At 36.9% G+C, this 19,436-nt stretch overlaps 1 protein-coding gene across 1 annotated transcript in view; it reads left to right on the top strand.

The window, feature by feature from the left end:
- The first annotated feature begins 2,610 nt into the window (after nucleotides 1-2,610).
- Nucleotides 2,611-19,436, top strand: part of LOC126967754 (peripheral-type benzodiazepine receptor-associated protein 1) — a 45,663-nt gene continuing 28,837 nt past the window's right edge. Inside the window, exons 1-2 of the mRNA XM_050812426.1 lie at nucleotides 2,611-2,830; nucleotides 6,714-6,791. The gene's annotated coding sequence lies outside the window, so the exon portion shown is untranslated. The remainder of the gene's footprint in view (nucleotides 2,831-6,713; nucleotides 6,792-19,436) is intronic.

Below are 19,436 nucleotides of genomic sequence, written 5' to 3'. Positions count from 1 at the left end.
CTTACCGGCTTGTGTGACTCTAATCTCCACACCACCTTTACTCCGCAAGGCGTTAAATAATGAGCAGAACTGTTTTGGTTTTGTTAACAATTGTCTTGAAATTCTGTGTACATACATAGTTAGAGTATGCAGAGCTAATATTACTTTTAATGTTTCGTCGCAATTCTGAGAATATCCTATAAAAACAAATATCACTAGTACTTTTCCATAATCTATGATAGACAGCTTTCATTTTTATATCACAGATTATTGTGTTTGTTTAATAGACGGGATATACTCTATGACGTGCAGTTTTTCGCAATTTTTTCGGGACGGATTGATCAAATATTGCATAAAGGACTCCATAAAGAAACTGTACAGCTGCGTCTGTATCTTTGATTTTCTAGAGTTCTTTGAAAACAGTATCCGTTAGCAAACTATAAAGTTGATCAAAGTCGCCTTTTGCATAATTCCAGTCTAAATTGCTATCTATATTTGTAGGATCAATTAAAAGTACTTCACTCCTAAATGGGTACTCTAATTCAATCATCAAGGGAGGATGGTGAGGGTCGATCTTAGTGATCACCTCCTGCATTTTTTTTTTGAGAGGAGGAAATACTGTTACGTATTTACGCCCCGGAACGGGGCTTAATATGTCGGACTCGAGTGTCCGCGTAAGCGGACGCCCCATACCGACTAAAACCTCCTCTATGCTGTTAGCCCTGGCTTTCACAGCGAAGTAGGACGTGGGCCGTGGAGGCCGCAAAGACTATGCAACAACAGTCGCGGGGCGTCTCCTAAGGAGACTCGAACCTCAGACCGGCTGTGTGCTTGTGGGAAGGAGAGAGAAGGAAAATGAAGATGAATGATGAAAAGGTGAGAAGAACACACTCGACGGCGAGTGTGGTGATGTTTTGTGTAATGTATGTTAGTGTGTATGTATGTGTTTATGATTGTATGTATGTATGTTTGTATGTATGTAAGTAGTGTAAATGTTTGTGTGCATGTATGTTTGTGGAGTGTGTTTGTGGTTGTGTAAGTGGTGTATGTCAGTCCGTCAGTCAGTGTGAGTGAGTGTAGTGAAACGATTACAGGACGAGGACTAACGTCTCGTCGGGTATCAAAACAATGTGTGGTGTATCTAGGGTGCGGGCCGCTGGCCATCGTCAGAGTGACGAGTGCCAGTGGTTTGCGGCGGTTGACCGCGCCTACGCCTGCGAAGGCGGTGTGTGCGTGTCTGTGTCGGTGTTTGTGTGGGTGTCGCGTACGCGATGGTGATCTCGTCATCCGGGTCTACCATGACGTGCCTGGGACGTCTAATTGGGTTGAGACTATGGTGAAGGGGGGAGTACTCACATGCCTTCCTAACCAAGATGTTGGGATGGTTAGGCGCCTTGTCAAAGAAGCGTCGCGAGATCTCTTAAAAGTGTTGAGCTATCTTCGGAAGCTCTAGGTCTCGGTGAAGGTCTACATTTCGGATGAATCACGGGGCTCCGGTTGCCATGCGCGTGAATTTATTTTGAACTACTTGCAAACGACGTAAGTAGCTGGGTCGGGTGTGCGCGAACACGACGCTTGTGTATGACAATATGGGCCGTACGATGGTTTTGTACAGCGTCACTTTGTGTTTGACACCTCCTGCAGGGTAGCTTCCCTCACTCGTACGGGAGGGAAGCTACCACGCATTTTTATGTATTAAGTATCTTTAGACGCCTAGGCAGAATATAAGCGTGGTGATAATAGTACCCCAATATGTATTGGGGTATAATAGTACCCCAATATTTATTGGGGTACTATTATCACCTCTGGACGCAGGATCAACAGTATCAGATTCTTGGATTTGACCGCATACAACGAAGAGCGGATTGAATCATCAACACTCAAGTCATCTCCGATCAGCTTGCTTCTTTGGCTTTGGAAAGAGATGTGATCTTAATCTCCCGAGATAAAATCTTTTGATTTCAGACAGGATTTCATCGAATTCTTTCCCTTACTGCTTTGACCACCTTTTTCGTACGAACACTACGTGGACGGCTAGATCTTTATCTGTCGCAAACACTTTAGTAACACCAAACGTATGGAGAGTTTTAAAAATTGCATTTGGCTCCATACCTACATTGTGTAACGCAATCACAGCGATTCGGTTCTCTTTAATTCAGTCCATTCTAATGTCGCGAAATATTGTAGGTACAATGTATTGCCGCCAAAATGAGAAAACTCAATAAACAATCATATAAAAATGACAGATTCCAAATTCAAATATTTTGTTCATTTTTAATTGTAACAGTATTTAAGGCCAGACTTAGTACCTATATATATAAGAGGAGGAATCATTAGTGCATGTATGTGTTTCGAGAATTTGTCAAATTTATGAAAAATCACATCAATTAAATTGATAATTTAAATAAAGTATCTGTTCAAACTTCGAAAAATAAATTATGACAATAATTATCGTTGAATTTCGCCGACTAGGAGACCACTATAGTTATGATTAATTGGAAGACACGAGTTGGATAATGAGTCATGGATTTCCATTGAGTCCGGAGAAGGCAGGGCGGGTAGGTGTCTGACGTCACGAGGCTCTACCCCGCGCATGCGCCCGCCTATTGAACCGCATGTGCCACAGACGGGCCGTCGCTCCACCCGAATTCATTTTTATTTCCCACAAAGCATATTACAAAAAACTATCGCTAAGACCATGCGATGAGAAAATGACTGGAATACTGTTTGGTGCGTCGTGATGACTAGTTCGCATTAGTAGTTTTATTATGTAAATGTTACGCAAGACATCGCTGACTGTCTGGTGCAGTGTTTGGTGTACGTGTTATGTGCTGGAGATACTTGTATTAACGTGAGTATTAATGTATTTAGTATCATGAAGCATGCATTTGTTATAAAATGATGCCTGACTATAATTATTGTTAAGTTCTTCGTGTTTTTTTCTGTGGGTGCTTTTCGATGTGGGCGAGTCCTCGTTTGGCTCGGAATCGCGCCTGTCAACACTTAGATATCTTTATCACTCGCTTCAGTATTGATTAAATTTATTATTATTTATTCCCCATGATATAAGCCAGATACAACAGCTAGATCGCCACGATAACAGTTTACGAGTTTGCTAATAAATCCACATACACCAAAAATTATAATAACTGCAGGCCTTATACCGTTTTTATTAAATTTTTTGAGGTTTCATAACAGGGTTGATAAAAAGCAGTGTTAAACATGTTTCACAATCAATTTACGAAAGAATTGTAACAAATTTATTAATTTATTAGATTCATTTCAGACTTATAACCGCCATACTTGCCATGTTTAAAAAACGTACAACCTATAACCATTAGTTAAACTTCAGAGTTAAATGGAGGATATAAATAAATAAATTATAAAAAGGAATTTAACTGGAGCAAATTTAGCTTTTACTAGATTTTGTAAAAGCATTTTGATGTATGTACATCAAAATCTTAATAACTTATTTAATTTTCATTCCTAACAAATTTCAAGTATTAAACCAACCTTCTGGATTCACTTTATCTCATGTGACGAAGTTATATTAAACAACTATTAAATCTATTAATTTTGTTTTTTTTTATAACAATAAGGGACGAGACTAGTAGGACATTGAGCCGATGATAATTGATACGCCCTGCCCATTACAATGCAGTGCCGCTCAGGATTCTTGAAAATACCAAAAATTCTGAGTGGCACTACAATTGCGATCGTCACCTTGAGACATAAGATGGTAAGACTCATTTACCCAGTAATAACGTCTCAAGCTACGGCGCTTCAGACCGAAATACAATAATGCTGACACATTACTGCTGTACGGCAGAAAAAGGCGCCGTTGATCACCCATTATCTAGCCGGCATCCTGTTCAAAGGAGCCTCCCACTTGTTAATCTCCGTAGTCGCTTCTTACGACACCCTTGGACCTGGGACTTCCCTATTCTTTTCATGCTCCAGGGAAATACAGGACTTCGTCTGATCATTATTATATCAAGGTATCGTACCCGATGGGAAATTGGAGCTGCTACCATTACTAATACTCCACACAAGAAATATGGAGAGAAGGTTGCTCCAAATTTTACAGTTCCACGTGGATGCCTTGAATTTAATCAAGGTAATGTGGACTAAGGATGACTTTCGCTACAAGATAACACAAAAGCAGAAACCAAACGAATTATGCAGATAAAATTAATATTAATTGAGATTATTCTTAAAACCAGGTTAGATATAGCTGAGAAAAGAAATGAAAAATTTCAAAGCATTATGCAAGAAAGGCTGGGGACAAAAATTTGGTCCGCATACTGGGTCCGCTGAATGCTTACCAGCATATTAAAGAATCTAGAGTACGCATTTCGACCTACTTTGGAGATGTTCTGTTTTTGAAGTTTAACTATAACCATGGACCAAATGTGGCTTCATCAATTTGATCTAGTAATAAATATTGCAGTTTTAAACTTTTCAAAGACTTTTTACCTGACTTGGTATATGATATACCAGAGAGTTTAAAGACGAGGCTTTTCACCACTAACGTATTTGGTTGACTACTGTTACAGCTGTGTGTGTGAGTGTGTTATAGGCTCTTTGTATAAAGAACTAATAAAAAACTGTGTTACGAAATACGAGAATAGACACTTCTCTGTTATGGGCGTGCCGCAGGGTTCAATATTAGGTCCGTTGATTTTACTGATTTATGTAAATCACCTGCCTTTCTATGTAAACAAAATATATGAAAATATATTATCGCAGATGACACTTTCCTAATTTTTAAACTAAATAGATAAGCCGAAAAAGTTCACCAGAAAAATCAGCATTATTAGTTTGGCCAACATGAATTTACTTAATTTGTGAAATAATATCGTAGCCATAAACTTAGTATACTAGATGTCTATACTAGCGTAATAGACAAACACTCTCCTCATTACGACGAGACTAAATTTTTAATATTCATGTGTGCTAGTTTTGCAGACGTGTTAGTGAGTTAGTGAAGTGTGTAGTGTTTTGTTTTTGGTCAATTCCTACTACGATATTATGCTAGTATACTAAGTTTATGGCTACGATATTATTTCATAAATCAAGCCAAATTCATGTTAGCTCAAGAAATAATGCTGATGTAAGTCAAGTCAACATGTTCTCGTGCGAAGCCGCTGAAGGCCCCCGAAGCCATTGCCAGAATCAGGCTGGGGTGTCTTAAAATACCTTCGCTTAAAGCAGAGGACGTGCCCTGCCTCAACCCTCTGAGGATCCTACGCCTTTTAAAAGAAATAGGTCTCGAGGATATATTTTAATTCTCGGCACAGTAACACGTTTCCTAGTTAGTAGCCTCGATTCTCTTCCTTAACTTTTGAGTTGAGGGTAGGCGCTCTAGCGCATGCAGGGGGCACAATAGATCCTAGGATTTAAATGCATTTTAATACCCAAATTATAATAATAATAAAAAATAATAAGCTTATGATTGGAGCTGTCTGCTAAAAATATTTGGATTACTGGAATGAATACGACCAGAAATGGGGATGAAATTCGTCGTTGATGTAAGATTAATTAACAAAACTCACATTGAAATCGCAGTAGGAACTTAGACTTTCTTTTAATTTGTTGTTTTATTTTTAATTGCAGTACGTATGGAGGCTTGAGGAACTAAATGATCTGAACAAAGATAGAAAGTAAACTATTTGTAGATTTAATTACTTATTACTTGCCTACAGTTCATTAAACGGAGCTTGTGAAGTCAAAGTCAAGGTGAAATAAACTATATTCGCATAGGCTTGAACAATGCGCTTTTTTTCCGCCAGTGATGATATATCGAACGTAGACGTGGTCGCTAATGACTAGGGTCCTTATGAGGAAGCTCATGCGCGGAGTTTCCCTGTGAGATCGCATCAGAAATGAGGAGATCTGTAGGAGAACCACAGACACTTACATAGCCCAGTTGATTGCGAAACTGAAGTGACAGTGGGCAGGGCACATAGTTCGACGGACAGATTGCCGTTGGGGGAGTAAAGTCCTCGAATGGCGATCACGTACCAGAAGACATAATGTAGGTAGGCCCCCCACAAGACGGACCGTCGATGCGGTTAAGATAGCCGGAATACGTTGGATGAGGGCAGCGCAGGACCGAGGGTCTTTCTTCTTTTGGGGAAGGTCTTCCCCAGCAGTCTTCCGGCTCAAATTATGATGATAATGATGAAGAAGCGCTTTTGAATAAACACTATAAAAAATTAATTTAAATGACTGAATTTACCATATGTTTGGAAAAAATAGAGCTCGTGAAAAGAACATACAAGAAACTCAACGACCACTCTTTTTACTCAAATAGAGTATTTTACAATGGCTGTAATATACATAACAAATTAGTTTGTAACGTGCTACATCCAATATATGAATCGTGATTAAAGTTAAAAGCGCGTACACCTTCCTTACGGGCTGGCAACGCTCCTGTGATTCCTCTGGTGTGCTCTATGCAAGGGAATGTGGGCGGTGGTGATCACTTAACACCAGGTGACCCGTACACTCGTTAGTCCTCCTTTTCCATAAAATAAAAATTAAAATCGTCTTATAAATCCAATATTTCATAAACAATAAAAAAAATAAACTAATAAGTACAATTTATATGTGCTTAAATATAATTTATAGATGCTTCAACCTTTAAGAGTTTGAATTAATTGTGAAATGATACTTCATGAACATGATGGTAAATACAATGTTTTGACACAACCTTTTGACTATAATAACAGGTCGACCAGGCACCATAAGCAACAGTCGTTCACAAGTTGACGCGTGGACCAGCCATCGTTCACGTCGCACATATTGAGGTAGGTAGATACGACACCGCTGCAAGCATTAATTTTTATGATTTTCTTCTGTACCCCTTATGCTGCTACAATTCTTCTGTACCCCTTATCCGGACATCCGACGGTCATTTCAACAGCAGTGGGAGTAGGGGCACAGTAGACATATGTAGTCTACTGTGGTAGGGGCGTGCATATGATAGAGGCAATTAGGCAGTGCCTACCTCGTTATATACTTAATAAATATAGCACTAGAGTTATAAAGTTTTTTATTATAAGATAGGTATACTTTAAAGTCAGATAAATATTCAAATTCAAATTCAAATATTTTTATTCAAAATAGGATGTGACATTACTTATTGAAAGTCAAAAACTACCACCCATTCCAAAATGAACGCCTCAGACCTGAGAAGAACGGGCGCAACCAACTCAGCGGGCTTTTTTTATCGAAATTGTTTGAATTTTTTTAGTTGTCAGTTCAAGTTCAATTTCATTCATTATTTACATTGAATAAAATTACATAGCAGGCGATAATCACTGGTTGGCTCTGCACAGGAATTCCAAGTGAGCCATTCAGGGTAATTTAATACCTTAAAGGTGCCTCTTTGTTTTTGTTTTTGAGACTGACACTGTAAATTGATACTAGGCATGAAGAGCAATGTATGTTTATAATTAGACTGTCCATTACTTCTATCTAAGATTGGATTATGTGTACCACCTTATCCTTGTCGTATTAGTACATATCTGTCAGTACATGTAAGATTCTTCAAAAACAATTATGGCTCAGATTCACCTATCCAACTTATCTCAAAATTATATAACAGTAAATTCCATAGTAATAGTAGTATAGATATAAATTTTAATAAATTTGGCAATTTTAAAAAATACGCTTTTGAACACTTATAATTTGGATGTATAAAATTATAGTTTTTAGTGATGGTAAACATACATTTTGTAGTAGTATTACTTAACTTGCAATAATAAATGAAGGCAACGCTGTGCATACCTATAAGTTAGATATAAAAATATTAAATATAAGAAATGTTACATTATAAGTAGTCATAATATTAATTGTATGTCTAGTTGGTAAGCCTTTTCTAATAAATAAATAAATAAATAATTAATGTTCTTAATATTAATGTTATTAGGTATTTTTTTTTCATCTTTTGTTATTTAACATACACCTTCTTATGTTTAAAAATAAAATATTGATATAAATACTTCTTAAGTACAGTCGTTGTGAGCGAAATTTTATGAACGATGCGGCACTCGAACCCAAGACCTCCGGCGTTCCGTGCTTGTTTTTAAAATTTTATTTGTGTATTAATCCTAGAAATGAGGGCTATCACTTTAAAAAACATAACATACTAGCTGACCCGACAGACGTTGTTCTGTAGATAGTAAAAAAACAACTGTTTTATATTTCAAAACATCAAAAATTATTTCGTAAATATGCTCCCTGTTGTTAGAATGAAATTGTTTCACAGCGGAACTGTCAAACCGTGCGTCACTAAATTCTCTCATAGAAAATATGTCCATACAAAACAAATATTGAAAATAAAAATATTTATGGGTCCCAAATCGAAATAAAAACTACCCTATCTCTCAAGTTGGACCAAACTGCACTCCATGAAGTAATCACCATTAAAATCCGTTCATTAGGTTAGGAGTCCATTGAGGACAAACATTGTGACACGAGACTTATATATATTAAGATTGTTAAGATTTACAAGAGCGACACCTCAAGTCAATTTCCTAATATGCAAATATTGGGATTGAGGAGGTTATCAACTGTAAAGTAGATCCTGTAGATGAAGCCACAACCTGAGAGTTGAACAAAGCAAACATAATTTTGTAGCGAGGCGGTCCTCGAACGGCTGGCTGAGTTGGTTAGAGCACCGCCACGGAACGCCGGAGGTCGTGGGTTCGAGTGCCGCATCGTTCATAAAATGTTGTTTTTCAAATTTTATTTGTGTATTAATCCTAGAAGTGAGGGTTATCACTTTAAAATACATAACATATTGTTCAACTTTTAATTACTTGTCAAAAGAACTTTCTATTCTATGCAACTGGTAATCAGATTAGTATGCAATTTTTTTATTTCATCCTTTCATCTTGTCACAAGATTTCCTACGATCCGATTTCCTGAGAGACTATGCCATGTTTTCAATTGTTATCAGATATGATTTCATCAGTTTAAAGTTAACTGTTCCATCAAATACAATTAGATTATGACGCTGGAAAGCGACAAAGTTATGTGTTATGTAACAATTAATAGTTTACATTTCTGAAGCGTTCATAACTAGAGTATTGTTTCCTGTTTGTACGTATATCTTGAATAACATCATTCTTTAAGAGAATGTGCTAAGAGATCATAATTATTCAAACAAAACAAATCTTATTTACAAATCAAATCAAAATCAGTTTATTCACGTAGGTCACGGAAATGACACTTATGAATGTCAAAAAAGAAAAATTTTTCTTATTGAATCTACCGCTACTTCGTAAAGGGTTGAGCTAATGAGAAGAAGTAGCAAGAAACTCATTGCCACTCTTTTATATCAAGGATTTACATTTACATCGATTTACAAATCATTTCAATTACAATATAATATGTAAAAAGTAAATACATACTAATGTACAATACTATGACTACATAAAATTAAGACTATCATTACGTGGAAGCGTAGAAGAATAGGTACTGGCAGCATTTCCGCGTTGGAGAGCTAGGCTGATCCGTTGACTGAAAGAACTGCAAACGCTCTTGTGATTCCTCTGGTGTTGCAAGAGAATGTGGGCGGCGGTGATCACTTAACACCAGGTGACCCGTACGCTCGCTTGTCCTCCTATTCCATAAAAAAAGCGCTTGGATTTCCAGGCGTCTGCGAAGATAGTACTTAGAAAATTCTCCGCGCCTTTGGGACCCACGGGCCAGGTGTCTCGACACCGAATGGCACAAAGATTTATGACTCACTGAGACCGACATATTTGCGCCGTTTGCTGTCTTCAGCAGTCGAAGCAGCAGCCCCAGCACAAACCTTCGCACAACAAGCCACAAGTTAGGATATCATCCCCACCATCTGGATCTGTGGCGGTCCTCCACAGTGCGGTTTTCAAGGAGCTTTCTTCCACGTACTTGTTGTTTCCTGGACGATACGACATGGGTACCTTCAAAAAAAGCGCGTACACCTTCCTCAAAGGCCGGCAGCGCTCTTGTGATTCCTCTGGTGTTGCAAGAGAATGTGGGCGGCGGTGATCACTTAACACCAGATGACCCGTACGCTCGTCTGTCCTGCTATTCCATAAAGAGAAACTGACGTATCTTGGACATGAGAAGGAGCCAGAGCATCCACGCAAGTCGCGTCCCACACCAGCACCCTTCGTCATGCCGAAGCCACCAGCTTCATGCCCTCAGGACGCTTGCCATCGCGGTGGGTAGAGCAGTAAATGCCCAGCGGATGACTTCATTAATGCTGGCTGATTTTAGGTAGAATAACCCGTGACGCCCAAGAGCATCTACCTACCACATCTACCACATCAATATGTGGTTCATTCAGATTATACCTATATATTGAGATTTGAGAATGTTGATTAAAATAATATCAAGTAAATTTAATTCGCAATGAAGGATACATGTACACACGCGTTATCAAAATTTACAGAAACAGTCGAAATTAAACGGGCGAATCACATCTACCCCAAGAGATGTCAACTTCGTGATGAACACGACCGCTCTGCCAAGAGTGCCACGAAGAAGAAGAAGTCGAAATTAAAACGTTGTATTGGTTTTAATGCAGCAATTTTACAATACCAAAGGAAGTCTTGAGTAGTATGCGATTTTTCTGAACGATTGAAGACGGCTATTTTCGAAGATTTTCGACGAAAATTTGTCAGTTAGTTGGAAAATAACCCTCAATTTGTTATATTTTATTATTTATTAAGTGATAACCCTCACTTCTGGGATTAATTACAAAAATAAAACTGAAAAGAAAATTTTATGAACTATGCGGGAGTCGAACCCGCGCCCACTCGCGTTCCGTGCGAGCGCTCATTCCAACTGAGCCAACCGTTCGAGTCACGTATCGTTGATAAAATCTTGTATGCTTTGTTCATCTCTCAGGTTGTGGAGTGTGATTGGCTCATTTGGTAAGAGCGCTCATACGGAACGCGTGAGGTCGTGGGTTCGAGTACCGCATCGTTCATAAAATGTTGTTTTCAGTTTTATGTGTGTAATAAACCCCCTTTATTTAAATATGAAGTGAAAGTTTACTTATAAATTTATGAAAAAAAAGCTTACTAATCCTTCTAATATGTAATTTTGGTTCCATTTACATATTTTTTTATTTAAAGTCTGCATAATATTTTAATTTGTAGATTACTCTTACATTATTTAAGACTTAAAGGTTACCCAATAAACAAATACTTAAATCATTATCATAACCGAAACACAGTCGCCTTGACTTTAAAAAGATATTATTACTAACTACATATTATTATTATAAAACAAAGTCCTCCGCCGCGTCTCTCTGTCTGTCTTCTCATTCACCGATTTTCATAGTGTTTTCACCAATGGATAGCTTGGTTCTCGAGGACGGTTTTACAATATATTTTTTTAAATTTTTATATACTTACATACTTGTATTCATTAAAGATATTTGTTGGAGGTGTCGGAAATCAATAAACCGCCTGGGAGCTTTCAACGAAAACGTTGTCTAAACCCTTTGAGATATAACAAAATAATGTACGGTGGAATTACGTATCTGACATAGGTCTACAGAAAAGTCCGCAACAGCATATGTCTATCTCTTAAGGATAACATGATATATCCATGTTAATACATTAAAATTATGGCAGTTATAAAACGGCAATGTTAAAGATACACAATTAAGTACACAAATAAAATATTAATCCTTAAGATTTTATTATTATATATAAATCATTTATTTTGATTATGGCACATTTCCTTTCAAGCAGCTAAAATTATCCTAATTTATTAAAATAACTCTATTCATAAATGCTTATACAGTGTTCTAATTGTTCACCAGAATAGCACCAAAAAAAGCAAGAAGATTTTAAATGGCAGATTGCCATAATTAAAAATAGAAGATCTTTATCTCTTATATTCTCTTTGGTCACAACAATACAAAGATTTGTTATTTACTAAGCGTTCCATATTTGAAATACACAAATAATGGATAACGGCCCAGTTTTAGAAGTGGCAGTATTCTGCGGCAGTGCAGCCTGTGAACATTCTACGGTGAAAATCGCTTTTGTCCAAGTGTTTCACTATTTTAAACGAGTTCACAAGTATAATTTGACCTGCTTTTGTAACGGAACTATTACATGGTGTTCAGCGCATAGACCTATTAATGTTTAGACGATATAGCAAAGATCTCATCTTTATTGATGTTTTTTGTATGAACGTACATAAATCATATCTGAATCACAGACGAATAAAAAAAGGACTCCGCGCCATGATATTAAGAAGTGAAGCAACATTACGCTAGTGTGTGTGCAGTTAACACATTTTTTTTTTGTTATTAGTCATAGTATTATATAGCCACGTTACTTGTAACTCCGATTTTTTAATATCTTATAGTCAGATTGTTTTCTTAAATATCTTCATATTATGTGTAAAGAAATAAATTACATAAACAGTTACTTACACCTTGAAAGTAAGGATTGCAGGTTTGATTCCTGTACCCGTGTCTTGTTTGCAGTATCTTTGTCTGAAATAAAAATGACTTACTAACGTTCCTTATTTTTAAGAATACCTACACAAAATTCATTCTTAAATTCGTTTTTTCTTTGCCACTGACGTGGTATCAAATAAGTAGATTTTTAGAGAACAAATAACTACCTATGTTCTTTATAGTGATTTGGTCGCTAAGTAAATACACATCATATAGTAACACTTATATAAAGGCTAAAGGGTCTTAAGTTCAGTTCTCGGTACAGCGTCATCTTCCTAGAAAGACAAAATTACAATTCATACTTTTTTGTCTGTGACAAATGCCATCTGTCAGTCATTTTGTGTCTTCTAAGACGCCACGTCTCTCCACAACGCCAAGTAATGGAAATTTTCACAGAGTAATAGATCCCCGATAATTCGAGCAGCTCTGCTCAAAGATGGGAACAATACTCGTTATGTGGCCGGAACCGCACCTTAGAAAGCATACAAATATGGGCCGATTTAAAGTAGTGTTCCACATTACTTTAAAAAAATAAATTACTGCGCAAATGTCTCAAGGTGGCTAGCGCAGTTGTAGTGCCGCTCAGAATTTTTGGGTATTTCAAGAATCTTGAGCGGCACCGCATTTTAATGCGCAGGGCGTATCACTTATCGTCAGCTGAACGTCCTGCTCGTCTCGACCCTTATTTTCATAAAAAAAAATGAATTATATACATAGAACACCATTAAAATATGGATTGCCCAATTTTTCGGGTAATGTCCCTGTTTATTTTCCGGTCACACTGGATGTTAGTATCACGCATTGTGGAGGTTTTGTGTTCCAAACATCGAATTAATTTGTATTATGAACAGAACAAAAAAAGTGTGATTACTAGTATTCTATCTGTGAAATGCACTTTTTATGTTCCGTAGTATTGTTTTTACACGTTTCACAACGTGCGACGACATTTTAAAAATATTTTATTGAGACGCAAACTGATCTGTCACAGACGATGACAATTCTCATAACGGCCGCTTATCGGCGTGTATTAGTGTAAGTGTGTGCGTGGGGCTATGTATTTACACGTTAATCGGCTTGTTTTGCTGCTACACTGTTATGTAAGGTAACACGGAGTCCTTATTTTTTTACTAGTAGTCTATAAAACAATCAAATATATAAATGTCGCAGATTCTTTTGAATCGGGCGTCACGTTGTTGGTATCCGCCATTTTGTTTAAGTCGGTCAGCGGCCAGCGCGCACGACCGGCGCGGGCGCTAGCTTGAAGACGAATATGACCAAAGAGGATGTAAATACTACGCTATGACAGGCGGGACTGCAAATATTGAAATTTAGTTTAGCCACGAAGCTTTTTCCAACTGAGCCAAACTTTCGAGTACGCATGGGTCTTAATTTTGGTATACCTTTTTACTACTTACTTAAACGTTTTTCTGGAATTGCGTCATAATAATAATAGAATTGCCGTACTGTTTTACCTACCTACATGCTTTTCAGTAGGTATCAAAAAAATTGTTTTTGTAATAATCGACAAAATTATTGTCATATCTCAAGCACTTCGTTTATCCTAGACAAAGGTTTAAGTTTTGTAGCTCCAACGTCTATTCTATCGTAAGCGGCGAGGACGGTCTTGAAATCGATTTTTGATCTTATATATTAACTAATCATAGATTATGGATTGGTCTCTACTTCGCTCCAATTAGATACCGCACTACCTTAGAACAATCACTTTCATATTACGGCAATTATTAGATGCTTGTGTGCGTGGCATCTTGAATCTTGATACTCAATGGCATCTTTCAAATTTTGTAACATAGGCTTCGTGTTATTTTATATTAAAATTAATAAAATACAAAATACTAACTGATTATATGTGATCCCAGTGTCTTTCTTAATTCTTGTTGTATTATTTTTACAAGTTTTACTACGCAACCCGGTATTTTAGTTTCAATTATTACCAAATTTTAACGTAACATGTGGCACGATAACGCAACACATTTTTCGAGACTGGCTCGAGTACGCTGCCTTGGGCGTAGTAGTAACTTCATTTAAGGACGTTCTATACTCTTATCATTCGAAGTCTGATAGCGGAACGGCAAAAGTGTGCTTAAAGACAATGTAAGCACACTTTTCTCCTTAGTGGTGTCCGCAGTGTCAACTGTCCGATTCGGGTTTTAAATATAACATACGTAACCTTTATTGAATAAATGTTTTACATTGCTGCCTATTCAGCAAGAATATATTAAACAACTGGAGTAAATGAGGCAATGTATTGATATTCGAAGCTTGTTTTGGTGTAGGTAATATGTCTCATGTTCCATATTTATAAAAACAATTTGAAAAATTGAGCTTAAATAATGTTGAAGTTATTTGAGAGGGCGTGGGGTTCTTGTTGAAGAGTCTATAAGATTTGTGTCACTATTGGCGTACAACTCGAACGAACTCGTCTATATTATGTTTTTTTTAATGAAAATAAGGGACGAGACGAGCAGGACGTTCAGCTGATGGTAATTGATACGCCCTGCCCATTACAATGCAGTGCCGCTCAGGATTATTGAAAATGCTAAAAATTCTGAGCGGCACTACAACAGCGCTCGTCACCTTGAGACGTAAGTTGTCAAGTCTCATTTGCCCATTTAATTTCACTAGCTACGCGCTCTTCAGTTTGAAACACAGTTACGCTTACACATTAGTTCTTCACGACTGAAATAGGCGCTGTTGTGGTACCCATAATCTAGCCGGCATCCTGTTCAAAGGAGCCTCCCACTCCTTGTCTCTACCAAAACCGATTAATCGTGAGCGATTTAAATAAATGAAGGCATTATCGGCCTTACAAATAAAATTGGCATAAAGTTATAACTAATCATAAACCAAGAATATTTAAAATGTTTACAAATAGACATTTTGCTTACGAATGGTTTGTTCGGACGTTTAACGTTTCCCGCGTTTATTTGCAATGCCATTCGGAAAACTTTAGAATTATCATTGTATGGGCAGTGTTGTCAACGATATTGTAAACATTTTGCATTTTCTTTGTTTATCATCAGTTATAACTTTATACCAAGTTTATTTGTAAGGACGTACGACTTTTTTGTATCTAAAACGGTCTGAAAGATTTTTAGTATATAAAGGGAATTTTGCTTGTGAATATTTACCATGAACTTCAAGTTATTCATATGTATTTCACCTTGACATATTTTAGCGTAAATCGCGAAATGCAAATGATGGTTTCCAACTAGAGGTATAATCGCCTGCTTTCGGAGAAATTACACAAGTTTCTGCACATATTTTTAAATATGTTTCATGTTAATGCTTTTTAACCTCGTCGTGATTTAAATATATGCCGAATAAGACCTTTAATTTTTAATTTTTAGGGTTCCATTGCCAAATTATTACCAGTGGGAGGCTCTTTCGCACAGGAAGCCGGCTAGATTATGGGTACCACAACGGCGCCTATTACTGCCGTGAAGCAGTAATGTGTAAGCATTACTGTGTTTCGGTCTGAAGGGCGCCGTAGCTAGTGAAATTACTGGGCAAATGAGGCTTAACATCTTATGTCTCAAGGTGACGAGCGCAATTGTAGTGCCGCTCAGAATTTTTGGGTTTTTCGGGAATCCTGAGCGGCACTGCGTTGTAATGGGCATGGCGTATCAATTACCATCAGCTGAACGTCCTGCTCGTCTCGTCCCTCATTATCATAACAAAAAAAAAATGGATAAAAACGGAACCCAGATGTCGTCATGTCTGTCTGGCTGTCCGTGTATGTCACGGCCACTTTTTTTTTCAAAACTATAAGAATATGCTGTTGAAACTTGGTAAGTAGGTGTATTCTGTGAGCCGCAATGACATTTTCACACAAAAATGGAAAAAAATAACATTAAATTTTGGGGGTTCTCCATACATACTAGAACTGAAACTCAAAATTTTATTTTTCTTCAAACGCATAAACCAAGCTTCAATGGATAGGTCTTCAAAAATGATATTGAGGTTTCTTATATAATTTTTTTCTACACTGAACAGTTTGCGTGAGAGACACTTTCAAAGTGGTAAAAGTTCTAAAATAAGAGAATGATAAAACTAAAAAAATATATATGATGTACCTACATTAACATGCAAACTTCCACCGAAAATCGGTTTGAACTAGATCTAGTTAGTAGTTTTTTTTAATACGTAGGACAGATGATGAGAGCTCATTTCTACTGTAAGATAACTTAAATAATTTAATATCATTTTCCTTACTATAATATAATAAAATAGCTTTTATATTATGTGACTTGCTGCTACGGAACCCTTCATGGGCGAGTCCGACTCGCACTTGGCCGTTTTTTAAATATTTGAGTTTAAATAAATGGACCGCTCGAACGCGCTTATGTAACCAACTTGCGATAGCTCCACGATAATCCTATTCTAAATAAATTCTTATTAGAAATCATTTAATTTCAATATCAATAAAAAATATATTTTAGTATTAATAAAGAACTATTTTTTAATGTGAGGGGACGCTGCACCGTAACTACTCCAAACACACTAACATCTTTATAATATAATATATAATCTTATTATATATTTATAAGTTTTGTAACGATCGAGACGTCATATCACAGAGAGTAGCTAATCTTGACTGAGCCAATGTTGCGCACCTCCGCATAATTGTGACACACGCATGACGCACGATAGTTGAGTGCCACTAGCACTTGTATGTCTATTCCGTGTCTAAGGACGTAATACAGATGTTTAAAGTTCATCAAGGCGATCAGCCGGAACACGTCAACTGCTGGATAAAGGCCTTCCCCAAAGATCGCCATGACGATCGGTCCTGCGCTCATTCAACGTATTCCGGCGATCTAGATCAGATCGTGGGTGCATCTTTTGGGGGGCCTACGTCTTACGTGGTCGCCATTCGAGGACTACGTCGTACGTGGTCGCCATTCTAGGACTTTACTGCCCCAATGGCCAATATGCAACTTATTTATTATATATTAATAAAGTAATAACATATGCTGCTCCCTGAAACGATTCGAGCTGACCTTACCCGAAAGAGCGTTACTTGAGCGAGCGTGACAACTCAGTTTCGATAAATACCCGTAAAATAAAGTGCTCAGCACACCAAAAAAGTTTTCTCTACAAAAAACATCTACTGTAAAAGTGTTTAAAATTGTTATGAAACTTTGATATTTTTCTTTAATATTTAATAGGTTTTGATAAAAAGTAAAGAATATTAGTTTCATCAATTGTGGTGCAGCAAACATCGATCGTTACGTCATCATAGTATGGAATGGAACCTTTGCATTGGAGCGATCGGCACCAGGCTATTTCATAAACTAGATTTATTTGTACTACCCTTGAATATTTAAAAAAAGAATAAGTTGCGTTGACTAAATATATAAATAAACCACTGGACAGGCTATTCCATATGTTTGACAGGACATTGTTTGTGCCTAGTTCAAACGCCACTCGCGAGCGTCCTAATTTTGACGCATAATACAAATGGCTGCGAAGGAACGTATACAATACTCTGAAGTATTTTTGCATTTTGAATTAATTTCGTACGTTTTCCGTGTTATTAATACTCCAAGAATCAACGTAATAAAGTACATAACTTTTTTCTAAATATTTTCCCACCGTCTATCGATGTTTGCTGAGGTTGTCATCACTAGTACCGCAGACTGTCGCGCCAAAAGTGGCGAATATCAAACAGGCACAAAAGAGCTTTGACAGCTGCCACTCCAGTGGTATATAGTAGAGGTCAGTGCTAAATATAAACAAAAATAAATAAATTTTATCGGCACCCATAAAACTTGGCTATTTAGAAACAATATTCAAGCAATTTCATCAAGTCAAGCCAACTTATTTCTTTTTAATTACCTATTTCCATTGGACGCGATAATAATACGATCAATTAGTTCAACTTTCAAGGAAGTAATGTTGGCAGCACGCAAATTGTGTCTAGACAAGATATAAGAGTTGGCAGTCGCCATTATGTCTGCTCTGAATTCAAGGGGCGGATAAGGCCATGTACACACTACATACATTATTTTATTGATTATATACTAGAAATATTATACTTTTTTACTGGTCTGTTCGTAAAGTGCCTATAGACCTTACGGGTTGTATAACCGCTGTTATAATGTTTTTTCATGTGCTATTCAAGGATTTCTCCGGGTATTCTTGAGCCTTTTATCCTGAATTACACTGAGTTCAGTCGTCCTTTTGGGATAGACCTCCACTATCCGTCTCCTGGTCTCCATCTGAGTTTTAGGGAAGTTTAATTAATAAAAAAACTACTATAATATTCTACTATATATATATATATATATATTAAATTCGACTGCATCTTTCAATGAAGAGAGCAATGAGCAGTGAGGACGTAAATACTACGTAATAAGAGGTACTGTCTAATGAAAAATTTACATTTAGTTTAGTATGAAACGTGCAGTGATTTGACATAAGTTCTTTATTCGCGGGGTATATGTTCCGTAAATATGCCGGGAATATACATTATAAGGGATGGATGGAAGGGAAAAAAAAACACTTTAATTGAAGTTTTTGACTATACTTATCAATCTTCAGGCTTAGGTTGCCTAAGGATTAAAGAATTCTGTATTTTTTTCTTGCATAACAGTTTTTAAAAGCTCCTTTAGTTCAAACTGATATTCAACAGTGGCATTAGCAATTTGCCTCTTAAAAATAAGACTACGTTCCATAGACGGATCAATTTTCATAATGAAATCACAAAGCTTATTTGCCATTCTTAAACCTTCACTAAGATTTGTCAAATTATAAGTCACATTTCCAGTGCTTGTTGAAGCCTCTTCTTCAATGGTCTGTGAATTTAACATTTCCTCCAAGTCGATTTCAATCAAATCTTCATCTTACAATTCAAGCAACTCCTGATTGTCACTTGATTCTATTTGTTCGAACCCATCTCGTCCTATTCCATTCGCAATTATGCAACTATGTAGGAATTCTTTTTATTAATATG

This window comes from Leptidea sinapis, chromosome 13, assembly GCF_905404315.1.
Source record: "Leptidea sinapis chromosome 13, ilLepSina1.1, whole genome shotgun sequence".
Classification (NCBI taxonomy): Eukaryota; Metazoa; Arthropoda; class Insecta; order Lepidoptera; family Pieridae; genus Leptidea; species Leptidea sinapis.
The sequence above is the reverse complement of the archived record's forward strand: the minus strand, read 5'-3'. Positions and strand labels throughout refer to the sequence as shown.